The sequence below is a fragment of the Nicotiana tomentosiformis genome, chromosome 8, assembly GCF_000390325.3.
Source record: "Nicotiana tomentosiformis chromosome 8, ASM39032v3, whole genome shotgun sequence".
Taxonomy (NCBI): Eukaryota; Viridiplantae; Streptophyta; class Magnoliopsida; order Solanales; family Solanaceae; genus Nicotiana; species Nicotiana tomentosiformis.
Window position 1 is genome coordinate 22,494,176 of NC_090819.1, and position 7,732 is coordinate 22,501,907.

Sequence of the window (7,732 nt, forward strand, 5' to 3'; positions counted from 1 at the left end):
TATCAAAATTGTAAGTAAGGATCTTCAACAAATTCAAACTATATTTCTTAGCGTCATAGCAACAAAATTTTGCAATTTTAAGGAAGCCCGGTATAAATTTTCTCAAGAATATCATACGGATTTATCCCTACTTCGATCTTGCTGTCACGTGTTTTGTCGCGATTGTTGTGTGTTAGAGGGTTTGTCAAGAGAACCGGCTCAGGTATGATAAGTCTATCCCTTCTTTTTTTTGGCATGATTCATATGATACAAATAAAACGAGCAAACGCACAGCTTTCATAAATGACTCTATTCATAGAAATACTAGGGGTGTCTATGTTCTTGATTCCCCATGTAACTTATTATTATTTCTTATGTTCATGGGTCTCGGAAAAATACGTAGTTGATAAAGATTATCCGAAAGGCATATTGATTTTATGATATTTTGAGAAATTATATTAACGTATTTCTTATGCATTTCATTCATTTATATATGTACATTGACCCATGACCAGATGGCGTTATATAGGCGTATATTATATGTATATGGGATATGGAAAAAGGTTATGGCGTTATATACGCACCACCACCTGATCAGCTGGTATACGTTGATGATTTGCCCACAGGGGCCGAGATGATATGATGGGATGCCCTCAAAGGCTTGATGATGTTATGTACACATATACCTATGCATGGTATGACATTTATACGCATATACATGAAATTATAAATATGAAATGATTCACAGAGATATTCAAACTTACATGTCGAGTCTTTTACTCCATGTTTCTCTATGACTTTTATTTACTGATTTTCATTCCTTACATACTCGGTACATTATTTATACTGACGTCCCTTTTTCCTGGGGATGCTACGTTTCATGCTCGCGGGTCCCGATAGACAGGTTGAGAGTCCTCCAGTGTTGGTGCACTCTATTTGCTCCGGAGTTGCTTATTTGGTCAGTATGATTTGGACATGTATTGATTAGTATGCCAGGGCTCTGTCCCGACATTTATGGTATTTATCTACTCTTAGAGACTTGCAGACATATGTCATATACGTGAAAGATTGTATGGTCTTATCGGCCTATGTCCAGTATACGAGTAATCATTTTGGTCTTATAGGCCCGTATGACATATGTATAAGTTGGTATTACATGTTGGGTCGTCCAATGTTGAGTATTTCCTCATGTTTTATTCTACTTATCTCACGACAACCTCTCCGGCTCATTTACCTATGATAGTATAATACGAAAGATATGTTACGTTGGTACTCAGTTGAGTAAGGTACCGGGTGGCCGTCGCGACCCATCGGTTTGGGTCGTGACAAAAGTGGTATCAGAGCAGTTCTGTCCTAAGGAGTCTACAAGTCGTGTCTTGTAGAGTCTTTTTATGGGTGTTTTGTGCACCACACTTATAAACAGGAGGCTACAGGGTATTTAAGACTGTCACTCTTTCTTCTTACTCTAGATCATATGGTAGAGCTCAGTTATAAGAATTCAAACTCTTAAACTCTATTTTATTCATAATACAACGATACCTACATCAAGAAAAATAGTTGGTAAGAGATTGCATGTGGTTTTGGAAGAGTTGAGTTAGAGGAACTCAATTTTGCATCATTCTAATGATGGATAAATGTGAGGCCTTTAGCAGAACATATGTGTACTATGACATGTAAGCTTCGTGATAGGAAGCCCTAAGGCAAGAATATCTATCCACCCATATGGTGAAAAGAAATGAGAGATTTAGAAGGTAGATACAAGTTTCAACAAGTAAAAGAAGCAAGGTGAAGAAGGGTACGAGGCGCCCAGTTAATGAAGATTATCAGTATTTACAATTCAGGCAGAGAAATATAAGCCTTTTGAGTTACCTTCAACAATAGCAGATGTATGTACAATCGGCCACACCCATCTCAGTTATTCCCTATGGGAGCTAACATATATGGTTTAAGAGAAGGACAGGATATCAGGATCCGACTGACGTTAGAGTAAACCAAAATGGTGAATGGATTGTTTGCGTTAGTTGACATTTCCGAAGGTTATTGCAAATGTGCTAATTGATATCCTTGTGAGACACCAAGATGGTGCACTCTAAAATAGTACACCTAGCTATGGGTACTGCGAAGATAGGCACTGGAACCCTGGAAGGGATAAATATTATCTTAGTGTGGCTCCCGTCCTTAGTAGAGAGAGAATGTTAGGCAACCCAAAGAGCCAGTAGATGGAGCAAGGGGAGCTAAAAGCAAAAGAATGTTTTGTTGAAGTTTTCATAATAAAGCGATAGACAGAAATGTTAGCAGGGAAATAAGAAGAGAGTTAATGAAGCATTATGAGTAAGATGTGATACATGGATGACAACGGTAGATAAAAAAATGACAGTATTATAGAGTCTACAGTCAGGGGAAGGAAAATATGAGAGGTGACAGGCCTTGAGACAATAAAAGAGTATAGGCCATAAAGTCATATCCTCATTTCGAGAAATACATTTGTGACTCTAACGTAATCACCAAAAAGAAAAGTTAGACCCCAGAGTAATACAAATAAGTATGGGCTGGTGAACAAGGTAAACTAAACATGAATTAGGGACTGAGTGATTTGATAATAGTCGGCATCATGAGAATTTCATATTTCGTTTCGGCGATAATAGAATGAACGACAGAAGAATAACCTTTAAAGGTCATTCAGGAAAACGCTTCCCTAATGCAAGCAACGTGAGAAAAGTTAAGCTTAAGGGACTATGTGTTCCAGTTACACTAAGTATCACCCTTGTGAGTAAGGAATTTTTTTATCCTCGATGAAGAAGGATTACCGCAAGGTGAGTAAGGGTCATCGATGATATGAAAAAACGCCAAAGATGAAGAGGTAAAACATCTATAGGTAGATCGTCGTAGCCCTAAATCTTAGTATTCCCCTAAAGGGGGGAATATGGAATGATGTGACATTAAGTCAGGATTAAGTGGTTCTAGTAATTATGGAATGGTAAAGGAAGATTGTGAAAACAAAATAAGAAAGGAATGAGATTGCACTTATTCAAATCCCACAAATATGCTACGATTCCAGAATATTATGCAAACACGACATCAAGGAGAGGAAGTAAGGGTTCATGCTCGAGATGTTATTGATAAATAAGGAGCCAGCGCGATGCTTAAGTTAAGATAAAGGAAATAACCCAAGAAAGATTACGCGGAATATTGATATGAGAATGGGCCAACGAGTAGTTAGTAGTTAATTCAGGAAGAGCCTAGTTATGGCTAGACAAGAGGATACAGACACATCAGTAGATCATGCAAGATAAACATAATAAAACCCAATATAGTAAATTCAGCCTCACAGTTATGACATTATAATACTTGAGATATATTCAGATAAGAGTTGGGGTGGTTAAAGGTGTCGTATAAGTTTTGCGATAATAAAAGAGAGTGCCACTGGGAAACAGTCAAAATATCAATTCAGAAGCAACCCTACAAGTACAAGGGCGTGGAGGTAAGTAACTACGGATAATTATGGGTGAGGAAGGACATCAAAAATTCTGTCGAGTATACGATGTAATAAGCTCGCAGCTTTACAAGAGTCATAGGGTCCTCCCTAAGTACAAAAATGAAAGACTAGCTGAGGAAATAAGGAAGAAGGCTTCAACCTAAGCATAGTAACTTAAAGAAGAAATGGTCTTGTAATAGAAATCTCACTACAACAGTGTATGCACTCCATAAGAAAGTGGCACCTATCATGGCTAAAGAGCAAAAAGTGAAACCAAAAGTAATATTCGAGATCATATGAGTTGCATACAAATTCTGGCATGCGTGGGAACTAAGATAAAGCCAGTTAAAAGAGTACCAGCCTCATAAGAGGGCAGTATGGAGCTGCCACCGGATTGTGTATGCACTAGAGATGCAAGTATTATAAGAGAGCTTCAAGTTGTGGATGTGAATTATACCAATGTGGAAGGGGGGTTATGAAAGAGATAGAAGATACGACGTGAGAGTTTAAGGTAAGTAGGTAAAAGTGAACAACGTACGAGATACTCAGGTGCAGAAGGTTGTGAATAATCCATACTTCAGATGGAGGGCTAGAAGTGCTGGGATTCAGTATCCAGGAATGGTAGCGGTGTCATTAGTGGCATATCTTCCAGCCTATGGTTTCTAGGTATCGATAGGTCTAGTTAAGAGAGTAAAGAAGAGTTAGAGATGATTTGATGTCTCTCTTGATGTTCCAGAATAACATAAGGAAATCTATGGTGCAAGGAAGTTGAAGGAAGGTTGTGAGTAGTATAAATAGATATGTGTAGGTCACAAGCCAAAGTATGGTAGAGCAACAAGGTTTTAGGAAGACATGAGTAAGTATAAGGAAAGGCGAGTGAGAAGGTGACGAGAATGGATAAGTCCTCAGGATTAAGCCCATGAAAATAAGAGAGCTAATGGTTTCTCTAAGTTATAGAAAGCTCAGTATAGCCTGAATGAACTCAAAGGAGTCTAAGACTACTAACATTTAGAAGAAATAGAATACCGCCCTAGTAGTGGAATAAGGGTGTAATTGTGATAGATAAAGGATGACGTTTGTGCCTTCGATTGAGTAATGATTTGAAGAAAAAAAAGTATTTCATGGACGGCACGGGATTAGGATAACCCCCCCCCCCATAAGATGAATCCCGTTGGTATGCTATGAAATATGGTTATTGAAGTATAGTATCACCCCTAGGTGAATTAGGCAAGTCACTTAAGATATTCCTCTATGAGACGTAAGCCAAGTAACAATGCATTACATAAGAGGTTTCAAGTTATCAGTGGTGGATTATGGATCAACATTAAGGTAAATCAACGATAGATAGATAAAATTTCCACAGTATGAGATGAGATTAGGCTGTCATTCTTAAGATGAAAAATAATGAGGAAGCATTAAAGGACTTAGATTTATACATATAGGATAAGCATCGAGATAGTAACCTGGAGTTTGGGTAGCAGACCTTGGTAATAATAAATCAAAGTAAGAGTTAGGATATAGTATGACCTACCTATATGTAGTAAAGCCATAAGGATAGATAACCAAGGCTATGAAACAAGATATAGCAATAGTCGTAAGTTCGACAAAGTACCTACCGAAGAACTTCAGTACAATTATAGATGCCCAGAGGGACATCATGTCAAGTTCTGTATATGCCCAGAGGTACATCGCATAAGTTCACATACAAGGAAAAAGTCGTACATGCTACATGATAGGAGGTAGCAACAGTTACGAGATTGGAAAAATTTTGACCACATGCCATGGTGTGAGAAAGAGGGCTAAAGGTGGGAATGACCTGGACTTTAAATTTATTCACAGAACAGTTGCCTAGATGGCAAGGACAGTATTAAAACCATTTGTAAGAGCTATCCGGTTATGAGACCGATAAGTGCACTCCATTTGCTCCGTAGTTGCTTATTGTTCAGTATGATTTGGACATGTATTGATTAGTATGGCAGGGCCCTGTCCCGACCTTTATGGTATTTATCTACTCTTAGAGGCTTGTAGACATATGTCATGTATGTGTAAGATTGTATAGGCTTGTCGGCCTATGTTTAGTGTACGAGTGATCATTTTGGTCTTATAGGCTCGTATGTCATATTTATATATTTGTATTATATGTTGGGTCGTCCAATGTTGAGTATTTCCTCATGTTTTATTCTACTTATCTCATGATAGCCTCTCCGACTCATTTACCTTTGATAGTTTGATATGAAAGATACGTTACGTTGGTACTCGGTTGAGTAATGTACCGGGTTCCCGTCACAGCCCATCGGTTTAGGTCGTGACAGAGTGGCTGAGGAGTTTATGCGCCTAGCATAAAGACATACCAACACTCCAGATACAAGCTACCCTTTTGTTTATGGTAGTTTAGGATTAATATTTCTGTTTATGTAGATTCAAACAGATGACAGATGATGTATTTTTTCCAATCTAGATTTGTACTCTTATTACTAGTAGTTTGTGACTTGTACTACTAGTCTGTGGGATGGTTGGATTGAGCTCTTTTAAATATTTCATTCATTATCTTTGTTGATTTCTATTTATAGAAGTGACGTATACTGCTGGGATTACCTAGAGGGTTGAGATAGGTGCCATGTAATGACCCAACTAGTCGTTTTGAGTACTAGCTTTCTTTTCTTTGCTTCGATACTTTTCACATCTCTATTTGATAATTTACGTCTTGGGTGCATGGTTCATGTTGATGTTCGAAAAATTTAAATGCGAAGGAGAAGCCCTGATACCCTGGTGAAGAGGTGCGAGCGTTTGGCCTTGGCAGGTATGAGAAAAGGTAGAGGGTGTACTAAGAAGTATTGGGGAGAGGTGATCAGACATAAGATGGCACCGCTGCAGATTTTCGAGGACATGACCCTTGATAGGAAGATGTAAAGGTCGAGCATTAGGGTTGTAGGTTATGACGTAGTCAAGTCCGGGTGTGAGGCTAGTTTGATAGGGTTAGACTTAGACTGCTAGTGATTAATGTTGTGTTCACACTATCCTTCCATTGTTCAAATCTTCGGGGCTTATTTTCTGGTTTTGTTATTGCATTTCAAATAGTTTCTAGATCTTATAATGCTGTTATTATTTCGTTGATTTATGTTTGATGGTGCTAATATATTATCCCTTCCCTTCTCTTCTCATCTTTTCCATCTTCTTGAGCCGAGGGTCTTTCAGAAATAACCTTTGTACTCCTTCGGGGTAGGGGTAAGGTCCGCGAACACACTACCCTCCCCAAACCCTACTTGTGGAATTTTTTACTAGGTCATTGTTGTAACGACCCGACCAGTTATTTTGCTTTCTAGGTCCCCGTTCCCCTAAATAAGACTCCCCGTAGGTGCTTTTAATGTTTTATGACTTGTGAGGATGGTTAGTTTGAGATTTGGAGGGGTTCGGGTTGAAATCAAAACACTTAGTTCCTCAGTTAGTTTTTAAATGGCTACGTTTAACTTTGGTCAACATTTTGAGTAAACAGCCTCTGAACCAGGATTTGAACTTTCCAATAGGTTTGTGTGATGATTTTGGACTTGGGCGTATGTTCGAATCGGGTTTTGGATGATCTGGGAGCGTTTCAGCGCTTAAGGTTGAAAGTTCTCTTATTGAAGGATTAAAGTTCCTTAAATTAGGTTTGGAGTAGGTTTTGGTGTTACCAAGGTCCGTTTGGGATTCCGAGCTGGGAAATAGTTCCGTATGCTGATTTAAGACTTGCACGCAAAATTTGGCATCATTCCGAGTAGATTAAGTATGTTTTAGCGCGTTCGGACTATGCTGGAAGAACTTGAAATTCATAAGTTGATTCAAAGTGGTTTGGGGTGTGATTCTTAGTTTTGATGATGTTTTATGCGTCCCAAGTGTTCAAGCGAGTTTGGGCAGGGCCTCGGGTGTTAATCGGACAAGGCGCAGACCTTATTTGGATTTGGAAACATAGCTGAAGCACCAGGCTTTTGGTGTAACTGCACCTGCGGAGGGAAAACCACAGGTACGAGCTCGCAGAAGCGAGCCAACAGCCGTAGGAGCAGCCCAGCGTGGGCATCCATGCGGACACGGCGACCGCAGATGTGGAGCCATAGAAACAGTTATGTGGCCGCAGAAACGTCTTTGCGCAATCGGCCAGTGGCCTCAAAAGCGAGAAACCACGCGCAGAAGCGGGATCCCATCTGCATTAGCGAAATCTGGCAGCCTAAGGCAGTTCCACAGAAGCGGTGCCGCAAATGCGGCCCAGTGACCGCAGGTGCGGAATCACTGGAGGTAGTGTGGTCC